This window comes from Macaca fascicularis, chromosome 2 (genome assembly GCF_037993035.2).
Source record: "Macaca fascicularis isolate 582-1 chromosome 2, T2T-MFA8v1.1".
Taxonomy (NCBI): domain Eukaryota; kingdom Metazoa; phylum Chordata; class Mammalia; order Primates; family Cercopithecidae; genus Macaca; species Macaca fascicularis.
Genome location: NC_088376.1, coordinates 5,524,689 through 5,538,965, shown reverse-complemented (window position 1 = coordinate 5,538,965; position 14,277 = coordinate 5,524,689). Strand labels below are relative to the sequence as shown.

Below are 14,277 nucleotides of genomic sequence, written 5' to 3'. Positions count from 1 at the left end.
GAGCATGGCCATCCTAGCTTGAGAGCTTCAAGAAACTCAGTGGGTGGTGCTGCAGAACTGAAAGATTTTCTACCATTGACTTCTTGAAATCCACTGGACAGGTTCCTCTCAGGTTCCTCTCAGGGTTCACCTGGCTCTTTATTTAGGAAACCCTTTTATATTAATATTTCTTCTTTCCATTTGAGGCATGTTTTAAAATACCTTGTGGCCAGGACCCTGAAACAACTGACCTTTGCCACCACCTCTCAACAGCTGTTTCAGCTGATTTGCAGAAACACCACCAATAATCAGAGACTATTTCTTAGACTCTGCTTCAGCCAATCAGAAGGTTTATGATTACTTCTGAGTTGTTCAGAAAGGTGATAGTGATAATATTGAACTCTACTTCAGCCCTGTGCTCCCAGAAAACAATGATAGTTAAAAAAATTCCTCACCCCGGGGCCTGGCGTGGTGGTTCACGCCTGTAATCCCAGCACTTTGGGAAGCTGAAGCGGGTGGATCACTGGGTCAGGAGATCGAGACCATCCTGGCTAACACGGTGAAACCCGTCTCTACTAAAAATGCAAAAAAAAAAAAAAAAATGCAAAAAAAAAAAAAAAATAGCTGGGCGTGGTGGCAGGCGCCTGTAGTCCCAGCTACTCAGGAGGCTGAGGCAAGAGAAGGGCATGAACCCGGGAGGCGGAGCTTGCAGACAGCCGAGATCGCGCCACTGCACTCCAGCCTAGGTGACAGAGCGGGACTCCGTCTCAAAAAAAAAAAAGAAAAAAAAAAAATTCCTCACTCCTTGGTCATACCAGAGAAAAAGGCTAATCCCAACCAGCTAACATCAAAAAGCTAGCAGGTGCTGGCATATTTCAAGAGAAGACCCACCTCCATCTTTCCCCAATGACTTACCTAAGACCAGGCTCCAGCCTTCTTCATGACCACCACAAGAGTCAGAGCTACAGTCTGAATGTGTCCCCCAGTATTCATGTGTTGAAAACTTCATCTCTAATGCAACAGTGTTGGGAGGTGGGGCTTCATGGGAGGTGTTAGATAATGAGGGCTCTGTCCCCATGAGTAGAATAATGCTGCTATTAAAAGGGCGTGTGGGAGTGGGCTCTCTCTTGCTATCCTGCCATGTGAGGACACATCTTTTGTCCTCTCTTGCTCGTCTGCCTTCCACTATGTGAGGATGCAGTAAGAAGGCCACACCAGTGCCAGTGCCTTGCTTTTGGACTTCCTAGTTTCCAGAACTATGAGAGAATAAATTTCTGTTCTTTATAAATTACCATTCTCAGGTATTCTGTTACAGGAACACAAAACAAAGTCACTTGGCAATGACTCCTTTGTTTACTGCCTCTATAAATCCCCCAGTTCCCTTCCTTTTCTTTAAGATGTTCCTCATTAGTCAACATTCTCTCTATTGCAATAATCTCAATAAAACCTTCTTCTTCATTGTCTGGTACATTTTGTCTTTGACACCCATCTGATTTTAAGTTATCTCTTTGTTTCTGAATGCTGAAAAGTGAACTGTCCTTTTTTTTTTTTTTTTTTTTCAAATTCAGCTATGTATTTTAAACATTTAAATTTCTATACCATTTTTATATGCTTTTAGCAGGAGAGAGATCCTCAATAACCCAGTCCTCCTTGTTATAGGAAACTGATGCTGCCTGTATTCTTTTTCCCATCTTTTGTTGGTGGATATATTTTGTGCTTAGCTCCTTTAGGGCTTTGCCTTTTGATTTACAAAAACCTCTCTTTCCCTTTAAAATAAAAAGCTTCAAGCTTCAGCTTTTATAAATTTTTTGCCTCTGAAGTGGGCATCAAGAACCTTTCTTAGAATTCAAAATCTGAGCATCAACTCTCTTTGCGTTCCTATTACAATTATACCGTTCTTCCCCCCAGCAATGGATGCCTCTGGATGAATAAAGGGAAGGTTTTGTATGAGGAAATGCAAAAGAAAAAGCGCCTTAATTTATTTCAAGCTGTTTTCTCAATACAGTCTCAATCATTATCCAGCAAAATCTGCTCCTAGAAGCTGTTGTGCTTGCCTTCCATTTTGTGCGTGGAGCCACAGAAAAGACACTCCTTGCCACACACATTTCATCCACAAGCCCGTGACCTCCTTGATTTGACCCTTGCTGCAGGCTGTTTCTCCTAACAGTTGGCTGACTTCATCATTTCCATTAAGCCTTTGCCTTTTTCTTAAGTTTGATTCACTCCCTTGCTGCTGTGTTCTGATTTTGTCTTCTCCCTGTTATCCATCTTCAGACAACTCTAATAAGATGATTCTTTAACCTGCCCCTAGGACAAAAATACCCAAATTCTCCTACCAAATTTGCCATGTTAAACAAAAAGTGACTGAGGCAGATGCTTACATTCTCGTGAGGCCCTGATTAGCCTCAGAAAGTGTACATTTTATCTGTGAAAAGGTAAAGAAAAAAGCCAAGTATGCATTGTCTCATGCTAAGTAAATCTACATAAGATAAAGAAAACGTGTGATAAAGAGGGAGTAGAAGGAAAACTTAATTTTGTATCTGAAGGCTAGGTGAAGGGATGATTTCTGCTCTTATCTTTGTCCTTTGTGAAGATAAGCTGATAACTGACATTGTCAGGATGAAATTCAACAGAACTCAGATTTAGAGCTAGTTTATAAGGGGAATATGTATCCTGAAATTCCTTGTGAGCAATTTGTGAGAGAGGCAGTCTGGGGTTATATGTTGCTTTTGATCATCGTGAGAACTTGGCTTATGGATGAGAATATGACACAGGGTTGGGAAATGGCTGATATCTGAGAACAAAAGGAAAGCAATACTATGTGACTTAGTTCCCAAGCTTAACTTTCTCTTTGGGATAGTGAGTTTGGGGTCCCAAGATTCTATTTGCTTTCTCAGCTTAATAGGCTCTAGACACCTGGACTAAAAACAAGTTTAACAGATCCTTTTCAAGTGGTAGATTTTGATTGGCAGAGGAAAGTGAGACCTAGGGAAATGGAGTATCATCCTAGAGATGGTAATAGTGGACTACTGGCAGGTGGGAGAATGACCCTAGAAAACAAATCCGGGGGTATTTTAAAAAGAGGCTACAGTTTTAGCACTGTCCCAGGTGTGACTGTCTGGGGCCGGCATTGTAGGTGGTAAGGGAATTGACCAAGACAGTTGTAGGTAAAGAAAGGCAGATTTATTAGAGAAAGTACAAAGTTATGTTGCAAGGGCGCAAGGGGAAGAAGCACAGGCAGAGAAGCGACTGTCTGCAAAGAGGCAGGGGCTGGAGGGAACTTTTCCAAGGTCACGCTGGAGGGGCTATGTGTGGAATGAGATGTTTGGGAACAGGATTTTGTGCCAGCAGGTTGTTTGTGATTAGCTGTCTCTCAGAACAATTGTTCTCCCCTACTTGGGGCCTGTCTCACGTGTCCGTGTGACAAGACCACCAAACAGGCTTTGTGTGAGCAACATGGCCGTTTATTTCACCTGGGTGCAGGCGGGCTGAGTCCGAAAAGAGAGTCAGCAAAGGGGGGTGGGATTATCATTAGTTCTTATAGGTTTTGGGATAGGCGGTGGAGTTAAGAGCAATGTTTTGGGGGCAGGGGGTGGATCTCACAAAGTACATTCTCAAGGTGGGGAGAATTACAAAGAAACTTCTTAAGGGTGGGGGAGATTATAAAGAACATTGATCAGTTAGGGTGCGGTAGAAACAAATCGCAATGGTGGAATGTCATCAGTTAAGCTGTTTTCACTTCCGTGGCTCTTCAGTTGCTTCAGGCCATCTGGATGTGTACGTGCAGGTCACTGGGGATATGATGTATACGTGCAGGTCACTGGGGATATGATGTATTCGTGCAGGTCACTGGGGATATGATGTATACGTGCAGGTCACTGGGGATATGATGTATTCGTGCAGGTCACTGGGGATATGATGTATACGTGCAGGTCACTGGGGATATGATGTGTACGTGCAGGTCACTGGGGATATGATGTATACGTGCAGGTCACTGGGGATATGATGTATACGTGCAGGTCACTGGGGATATGATGTGTACGTGCAGGTCACTGGGGATATGATGTATTCGTGCAGGTCACTGGGGATATGATGTATACGTGCAGGTCACTGGGGATATGATGTGTACGTGCAGGTCACTGGGGATATGATGTGTACGTGCAGGTCACTGGGGATATGATGTGTACGTGCAGGTCACTGGGGATATGATGTATTCGTGCAGGTCACTGGGGATATGATGTATTCGTGCAGGTCACTGGGGATATGATGTATTCGTGCAGGTCACTGGGGATATGATGTGTACGTGCAGGTCACTGGGGATATGATGTGTACGTGCAGGTCACTGGGGATATGATGTGTACGTGCAGGTCACTGGGGATATGATGGCTAAGCTTGGGCTCAGAGGCCTGACAGCCCCTTCCTCATTGTTGCTTACTTACCTTATCAGGACTGCACAGGACCTTTTTAAAAAATTTTACTACCCAAATATTATATGATCACTGTAGAAAAACAGAAAAACAAAAAATTATTCTATATAGAAAACCAAAGTTAAGGTGAAGAGTTGATTTTTCATGTACATTATCTTAAATTTTAATTATGCTGGCCGGGTGTGGTAGCTTTTGCCTGTAATCCCAGCACTTTGGGAGGCTGAGGCAGGTGGATTGCTTGAGCCCAGGAGTTTGAGACTAGCCTTGACAACAACATTGTGTCTACACACACACACACACACACACACACACACACACAAAGATTAACCGGGTCTGGCAGCATGCACCTGTATTCCCAGCTACTGGGGAGGCTGAGGTGAAAGGATTGATTAAGCCAGGGAGGTCGAGGATGCAGTGAGCCATTATCACACCACTGCACTCCAGCCTGAGTGGTAGAGCAAGACCCTTTCTCAAAAAGAAATTCTTAAAAAATGACGCTTCCAAGTATATGTGTGCATACACAATTGATTGAAATAAACTCATATTGGGCATTTGAGTTTGTTGAGATTCAGAAGCCAATACCTCAAAATATGGCATTTTTGACACACTGAACTGAACAAGCCTCAAACTCTCTCTGACCTCCTGCACCCCCACTGTCTCTCCCTAGGAGCTGAAGTTCCTTTATCTGCCTAAGATCCACACCCATCAAGGAGAACCATTGTTTTTCTTCTCCTCCCTCTTACCTAAAAGACCAAGACGTGACCACACGTGAGCAGACCCTTTTACAAGTATAACGACTTGTCCCCAAGGATCATTTAAATTCCAAAAAGACCTATTTACAACCCAATCCCTGTTCACCGTCTATTCATTCTTCCTAATAACTATTTATTACTCTTTAATAGAATTCTTCTCCACCCACCTCCTATAACCTGTTTTGCCAGGATCCAAGCCCACATTCTCTCTGTAGCTCAGGACGGTATATAAGCTTCTTGAACTCATTGGGAAGTTGGATCTTTACTCTGAAGGTTTCCATGTATACACATGAAATAAATTTATATGCCTTTTGTCCTATGAATCTGCCTTTTGTGAGTTGACTTCTCAGTGAACCTTCAGAGGTCCCAGGGGAAAGCTCTCCCGTAGCCCCCGAGATCTTCCTAACTGTAGCTATTATAAAAAAACACAGCAATGGTTGTCTGTGTTGTCAATTTTGGGCATGTATATTTCAATGCTTTAGTCACATGCTTCAATATTACCCTCCATAAATATAAAGCAATTATTAACTCATTATGTTACAATAGGCAGCTAGTCAGAGCAGGGCAGGAGACCCCTGCTGCCAACACCCCTTCCCGCCCAGTACCAGAAATGTCAGGCAACTCTCAGGTGATGGTCAGGCAGTTTTACAGTTTCTCTAAAATAATAATGGGTTGCAGCCAGTGCCAGGGAAAGGCAGTCTCTCAACAGATAGAAACACCTGAAACTGGTGATCAACAACTTCCAGATAAGATCTCAGGAACTGGCTGGGTGAGCTCAAGCATGCGCATTAGGAGACAAAATGGCAGATGACCTTCCTCTGGGAACCCTGAACTGATAAGGGAAAAATGCCTCCAGTCAGCATGTGTACAATGCCAGTAAACACACTGAGCATGAGGCACCTCCCAAGCACCAGCAGACTACTGCACATGTGGATAGCACGCCCCAAAGGAAGAATCAGAGGAGAAGAGATGCAAGACCCCGGAAGTATGCCAACCTCTAAAACCTCAAGTCGGGTCAAACCGGCACCTGATCTCCTAAGTCACCCATTTGACCCTCTTCCAAGTGTACTTTACTTTCACTTCTGCTCTAAAACTTATCTTGGTCTCTCCTTCTGCCTTATGCCCCTCAGTTGAATTCTTTCTTCTGTGGAAGCAAGAATTGAGGTTGCTGTAGATCTGTGTGCATTTGCCACAGTAATTGCTTGTTATTTTTTTTTTAAAAACTACTAGTTTGGAAAACTTACTATGGGCCAGGCAATGTTTTAAATGCTTTACATGAATTATTTCAGTTAGTCTTTCACACTAATTTCATGAGAAGTACAAACATTATCTCTATTTTGCAGATGAGAAAACTGAAACTCTAAAATATTGAGAAAGTTTTCCAATGTCATACAACTATAATATTATGTGACAGAACCAAATTGAAACTGTCTCCTAAGTCCAGAGGCTGAATTCTTAATCAGTGTATTTTAGCACATGCAAGCATACAAGGGTGCAAGCATGCACAGGTGTTTGCAATCTCCACCAGTTCCAGGAATTTTATATATATGTATTAATATATAAAAATGACATTTATCTTTTTTCTTTTAAAAGCCAAAGTTTAACTACTTTAACATTGTGACTAAAAGAACACTGATGAATCATGAAACATTTGTCATATATGTATCTATATATGACTTATAACAATCACGTAAAGTAAGTAAAAAACATAATCAGGGCCAGTTTAAGATCTTTAAAATTGCTAAGTTGTCAAAGATTAAGGTATTTGTTCTTTTGTCCTATCCTTATGTGACCTTCAGTGTGAAAACATTTCTAAATAGTATTGAGGCGGGATTGCTCCCTTGACCTTGACTCCCTTCGTGAATGGGAACTGGAGTGCTCCTTTCACTCAGCCCACTGCTGGCCATTCCTTGGAAGAGGGAATGTGCGAGGAAGCAAGTGCGGGAACCGGATGGAATGAACGCTGGAACCAGCAGGCTGCTCCTCTCCGATGGAACCAGGCTCTGTGCAGGCCCCGCAGCAGCTTCCAAGCCCCTGCCCTCTTGACACTCAGGTTCTTGTCTGGTGTCCAGGAAAAATCAGGCCACATGAATGGATTGAAGGGCAGTGTATGTGAAGGATTTTTATTTTTTTTTGGAGGGGGAGTCTTGCTCTGTTGCTCAGGCTGGAGTGCAGTGGTGCAACCTAGGCTCACTGCAACCTCTGCCTCCCAGGTTCAAGCAATTCTCCTGCCTCAGCCTCCTGAGTAGCTGGGATGACAGGCATGTGCCACCATGCCTGGCTAATTTTTATATTTTTAATAGAGACAGGGTTTCACCATGTTGGCCAGGCTGGTCTCGAACTCCTGACCTCAAGTGATCCTCTCGCCTTGGCCTCCCAGAGTGCTGGGATTACAGGTGTGAACCACAACACCCAGCCTATGTGAAGGATGTTATTGGGTGGTGGCTCTCAGCAAGATAGGAGTTGGAAAGGGGATGGTGCAGGAAGAAATGATCTTTCCCTGAAGCCGCACTGTCTGAAGTTAGCTGTGTCTATCCACAGTCTCTGACTCTCAGCTGCTTTCATCCCCGACACTCAGTAGCTTGTATCCCTGACCACTTGTATCAGCCGCCTCTGTGGCTCTGCCAGCTGAAGTCTTTTTATGGGCACAAGATAGGGACGTGGCAGGCCAAAAAGGCAACATTTGGGCAAAAAATGGGGTCAGCTGATTTCACTTAGGGCTGCAGTTCCAGACTTAAGGATGGGGTTTAGCCGGGAGCCCAGCCGTTCTGTATCAGTATGATAGGTATAGAACAAGCTAATAAGTTCTGAATTTTCTCATAATTACTACATTAATGTTTCTCTGTAAAATATAATATTCAAATTTTTATTTCTTTCTTTGGTGTTTTGGAGGATGTGAAGACATTCTTTCATTACTATTGTCTCAAGTACGTGGGGTACTTGAGTCTGCACGTGGTTTAGCACAGTCAAGCCTGCATCAGGAACAATTACCGACAATCAGACCCTGGGGTAGATGCAGCCCCTAACCAGGCTGACTCACCTGGTAAGAGGTGGAGCTGGAATCAGATGGCGCTTCCTCCTTTCCTGCCCAAGGCTCCTCAAAATGTGCTGCACCGACTAATGTCACTCCACAAAGTACTTTTTACCGGTTGTCAATGTGTACAGAATACAGAAATCAAGAGTAAGCATTTAGAAACTTTCATAGCAATTTGACATTGTCCTGCCTCTCAAGCATGTGACGAAGACTCACGTGGACGCATGTCAGTAAAGAAGATGTAGACCAGCTGTCCGACACAGGTGTTGGACAAGTAAGGACCCCTTATTTGCTGACAGGGGGAGGGTTCACAGGCAGATCAATGCCCAGCTGGGCATTTGTAAATGCTCAGCATCGGCTGGCAGGTGCCTCCCTCTCACCTCCTCTCTAAACCTGCCTCCCAGAATAAAGCCCGCCCCGTTACAGAATGTATCTGATATATTAATGGTGGTGAGGAGGTACTGGACTGGGACTAAGAGAACTGGATTCGAATCTTGGCTTTGCTGCTTATTAGCCACATGATTTGGGAGCACTTCATAAACCAAATGCCCACAGCTAATTACTTCTGTCTTCTACTGGAGGGGCAAAATTCATATCATGAAGAGTGAGTTCTGTGGAGGGAAACACTCTGAAGATCTCACGAAGCCTTTCTGGTTATAAAAAGATGGAGGCATCTGTGCCAGTTTAGATGAAGCGGGGTTGCCCCAGAGAGGCCGTCTTAGTCTGTTTGGGCTGCTATAACAAAATACCACAAAACGGGTCACTTACGAACACCAGAAATTTATTTCTCACAGTTCTGGAGTCTGGGAAGTTCAAGATCTATGTGCTAGCAGATTCGGTGTCTGGTAGACGCCTGTTTCGTGGTTCATAGATGGTGTCTCCCGGCTGTGTCCTCACATTGTGGAAAAGTCTAACTAGCACGCTGGTGTCTCTTTGGTAAGGGCACTAATCCTTTGTCCTTATGATATAATTACCTCCCAAATGCCCCTACCTCCTGATAGTATCACCTTGGGGTAAGGATTTCAACATACAAATTTTCGGGGCGAACATTCAGGGGACATAAACATTCAGCCCTAGCAGAGACAAATGCTCTGCAAGATACGAGACAGGAATGCTAGAATTATGTGTTGGTGCTAGAGAAAGAAACTGGACCCTTGGAGAAAGGTAGAAGGAAACGGTGTAGAGCGAAACTTACAAGCCAGGCAGGGCTCATGCCGTAACGCAGCTGGGAGCCGAGGAGGGCAGGCTTGATGGTGCTTCAGAAGGCAAGGCCTGGCCAAGGGCAGTGCTGCTCTGCCCCAGCCAGTCATTACCATGCAGAGGTGGAGATCCAGCCACTGTCAGATCGTCCAGTCTTTCAAGAAAAGTCAACATCTGAAAAAAATCTCATTTAAAAAAATGTTGGGAACTAATTAAAATTGTATTTAACTACTCTGCTGGCCAAATTATATATGTTTTTGGACTGTATTTGGTCCATGAAGTACCATTTATCTTGTCTAGAAAAAAAAAGCATCTGAGTGAAGGAGTCAAAAAATAATTTTAGCACAGTCAAGCCTTTTCTGAGTTGACTTATTTTGTGTCTGCCATGCATATCTTAGGTTACCTCAAATTTTCAGTAAAAATGTGATAGAAATAACAGCTTGATTTGTGGTAATGTAAGGGAATAGAGGAAAAAGGTTGTTACCTATATGGGACAAAGTGGTACAAAAAGAGACAGTAATTGCAAGAGAGAGATAAGATTAAGAATAGAGAGTTCAGCAGAAACAAAAAACCAGAAGAGATGGAGAGAGACAAAATCTTCAGGAACACTAAGAGAAACATAAACCCCTTCCTGCAACAAGAATGTCAGTGGGATGTCCTGGGCTTTCAGAATAAATGGAACTGGGGTCGAAAAAAGAATAAAAAAAAAGTTTAATAAAAAAGAAGAGGGTGACACCAGGAAGCTGGAGAGTGTGGAGCTATCCAGTGGCAGATACATAATTTATAACAGAAATAAAATGACATAAAATCCCTCAAAGAGATGATTCAAGATTACTCATGTCATACACAAGTAATATTTGCCATGGGAATGTTCTGAGGATATGGAAGACTAGAAACAAAATATGCTTCTGGGAGGGGCGGGGCAGCTGGGAGACACTTCGGTGACCCTGGCTCCTCCCAAGTCAGCTGCCTTAGTGGACAGGAAGGAGATAAGCAGAAGGCCTGTCTTGCTATAACGGGAAGACTGCTCAGCCACCCTGGGAATGCACGTCCACCAAATCTCAGAGACATTAGAGAAAACCTGTAATGCTCAGGAGAGAGGCGTGAGGAACCCAGGAAGGAGAAATGGAAAGGAGATACGGAACCAGATGAAAACGCAGGGTCTCCATGGTTTTGAGGCAAACCATTGTCTTTTTGGTTGACGTATGCATATGGAGTTAACATTTGTATTCATGACATTCTGGAGAAGTGAAGCATACAGTATATGAATATAATGAGAATTTCTTTCTTTGGGCACATTTCAGGTATTCTGCAACTCTGGAGGCAGCTTATTCCTCGATTTTTTCTCTTTCCTTTTGCGAAGCACATGGGGCATAACATCATTAACACTCCCAAAGCCGACAAAGGTTTTTCTTTCTCAGGCAGCATGCATTTCAGCCTCATCAAGCCGGAAAGTATTTTCGTGGCTGGCAACTTCAGAGAAATCAGCGTTTCTATTTGCCACTGGAGGGTCAGGGTTCTAGAAGGATTATGGAAGTGCTATCTTGCTCGGCACCACAGTTATGCAGGGGGCAATAGAGATGCTTTCGCTGCTTTTTTCATGACAGTGTCTCACTGCCAGAGAGGAGACAATTGGCTGGTCATCATCATAATCAGTATGCATTACAAAGCAGCAGTGTGCTCTGCACCACGTGAGGAAGCTGGAAGAGCGCCCGCCTGTTCAGTGGCCGTCTAACTGAGTGAGACACGGAGAGGAACGAGGGACTGGAATCACAGGAAGCTAGCACTTACTGCCAACATTGATGAACACATGAACAAACGTGAGTTATCTTGCTTTTTTCCCTCCTCAAAGTCTCCATGGAATGAATGATTGTGACCATCCTTCTGCAGCTGAGGAAACCAGGCTGACAGAGATCAAGTAAAATGTCCACAGCCACACAGAAAATCAGTGTCAGAGCTAGGACTTGAATGAAGGTTTGTCTGATCCTAAGTCCAGGTATGCAAGTCCCTGGCAGCACCATGGGGTGACCACTGACCTGTGTATGGCTTATTAGGTTATTAGAGTCAAGTCTCTGTGGGAGTACAGATGTCAAACACACAAAGGCACTCCCTTGAAAACAAAGGCTTTTAAATGATCGATAAGCCATCAAAATTGACCTCATAACGCTGGAAGTGGGTCATCGCTAAATCACCTGTGGGGCATTTTCTCTTACTGCCTTCCAGAAACATGTAGAATTTTAGGGTTCACGGTCTACACTGCTTGAACACCTAGATTTGGATTTCAGTATGAGAACTGAGGTCATCAGGAGCAAGATATCTTACTCCAACCTTCGGTGCTTCCAGCCCAACCTACATTGACCACCTACACCCTTGCATCTCTACAGCCCACATACTGAGCTGAACGGAGCACACCAAGGAAAGGAGAGAGGACCTAGAAACATGGGCATTTTTAAATTGGAGATAAAAAAGCAACCTTGTTATCTGGTGCAGGTGACCATAGAATTTCCTCTTCAATATCTCCATTACTAACTGGTCCATTATCTCTTCTTTTTTTTTTTTTAATTAACTACAATTATTCAATTTTATTTTTACCTAAGTTGCTCAAGCACCCAGTTAGAACAAAAATAATGTAATGCTGAGATGTGTTTTTTATAAAAAAATAGTTAGCTCCCTACCCTACAACTCCAACTCTCCCAAAAGAAATTGCTTTTACCTTTTCCTTTTGACTTTCCCTTACTGTAAATGAGAGTTTAGGGTTCTTATAAACCCTCTATATCCTGGCACTTCCATCTTCCTAACATTGTTTTATCTTGGGTATGGTGAAAAAAATCACTATGACTATTTCTCTTTTGATGTTATCGTATTAATTTTTTTCAAGCACCTCACCAGATCTGACACTATTCTCTACTGGGTGTATCCTCCCACAACACACTCACCTGCTTTTCCCTGGAGACTCCGCTTCCAGAGCTCCCTACTTCTCGCTGCCGTACGGATTGTTTGCCCTCTAGCCTGCTACACAGCTGATGTCCTGGACATCCCCCTGTTCAGCTCCTGGTTTTTAAGTCTTCCTTTTCCTTCCTTGTCAGCATTCTTCCCTTGTTTGGCCAAGGAACATCCCACAGTCACTGAATGGTGTCCCGGAAAGGACAGCCCATCGTCTGTCTTTCAGCTTTAACCAAAACACCTCTAGTGACAGGGAACTGACTTATTCTCTGTTATAGTGACATTCTGGCTATTCCACCTAAATGCTAAAATGTTTTCCATTTATTCTTAATACCTAAACATTTTTAATGATCTGTTACCAAGATATTTGTCCCCATGTATCCTCAAACTTTCTAGTCTCTCTTGTCAATTTTCCACATGATTTTCAAATGAAAAGGCTTCAGCTCCTCTCCGGCATGCTGTGGCAAGCTCAGTGTGTTTCTTGGCTAATGGTGTCCTTGAAGCTCTACACTGTCTGTCTTTGGGATGAGACTCATGCCATCTCAGCACCTGATGATGAACTCCAGCCTCTCAGCGGGCTATTCTCTCCCCTCTTCTGGGACTAACTAGAGGATAGCAATAACCTATCTCCTGTGGTTTGGTGGATCAATAACCTTCCTATGAATTGGTGGAGTGGGAATTCATCTCAGCATCCCAGTTCAGTAACATTGCAATGTAGAAACCTCCCCGCCCCCCTGAAATTCTTATGTCCTCTTCTGTTCTAATCTCCTGCGTACCTGGGTTTTCCCTATTTTCTGCAAACATATGCCTAAATCATATGTCTACCCTACACCTAAGCCAGTTGTCAAAGAGCCCCAATTCCCACCATGACCCCTCTCATGTCCTTGAATGACCCTTCTGCCCTATACTCCTATTGCATTCATCTTGTATCCCTGTCCTCTTCCCATAAGCTAAACTCCCCCTAGTCGTTGCATCACACCTCAGAACCAAGCAGGATTCATGGTCCATTTGTCTTTGGACATGATATCTGGCCCCTTCTTTGAGATTTTTACTTCTGCTTCTATTTGTTTCAAGCACCTACCAGTTCTTCTTAACTCTTGGCCACAGCTAAGGGGTGGAATACTTTAAGCTTCCTCCCCAAACTATGAGCTTAATTCTCTTTTCAGAAACTCCTGGGAAAGACATCAGAAAGTCTCTCATGCTGTCTTATAGGCTTTCAGGAAAACTTGTTTAGAATATGGGCGAAGTATGTAATAGTTTGTATGGGTTGGTTTTTGAAGTACCAGGAAAAGGGCCCCTCCCAAAGAAATGTTATCCACTCAGTATTCACAGTGCCCCAAACTCTAAAGAGCCTTTAACTGAAAAGTTGAAATTCCTGGGGAAGTTTTAAGCCATGCCAATGCCCAGCTCCATACTCTGAGATTCAAATTTAATGAATCATCATGAGGCTTGGTCATCAGTTTTTTGTTTGTTTGTTTGATTTTGTTTTTGAGAGACAGGGTCTCACTCTGTCACACAGGCTGGAGTGCGGTGGTGCAATCGTGGCTCACTGCAGCCTTGAACTCCCAGGCTCAGGTGATCCTCCCACCTCAGCCTCCTGAGTAGCCGGGACCACAGGTGCATGCCACCATGCCTGGCTAACTGTATTTTTGGTAGAGATGTGGTCTCACCATGTTGCTCAAACTCCTGGGCTCCAGTGATCTGCTCGCCTTGGCCTCCCAAAGTGCTGGGATTACAGGTGTGAGCCACCGTGCCCAGCTCAGATCATCAGTACTTTTAGAAAGATTTCCAGGTGATTCTAATGCACACTCAAACCTGTGAATCATTGCACTTTAGGATAAGAGAAAGCTTACTATGTAAATCACTCTGTGGAAAAACACTGCCAGTGATGCTGACGTTCAAGTGGTTAATGTGTCTTCTGACTGGGGGCAATCACACAGGT

At 43.7% G+C, this 14,277-nt stretch overlaps 1 long non-coding RNA gene across 1 annotated transcript in view; it reads left to right on the top strand.

The window, feature by feature from the left end:
• The first annotated feature begins 11,114 nt into the window (after window positions 1-11,114).
• LOC135969589 (uncharacterized) overlaps window positions 11,115-14,277 on the top strand; it is a 59,649-nt gene continuing 56,486 nt past the window's right edge. The window contains exon 1 of the long non-coding RNA XR_010584860.1: window positions 11,115-11,212. This is a non-coding gene — a long non-coding RNA (uncharacterized lncRNA). The remainder of the gene's footprint in view (window positions 11,213-14,277) is intronic.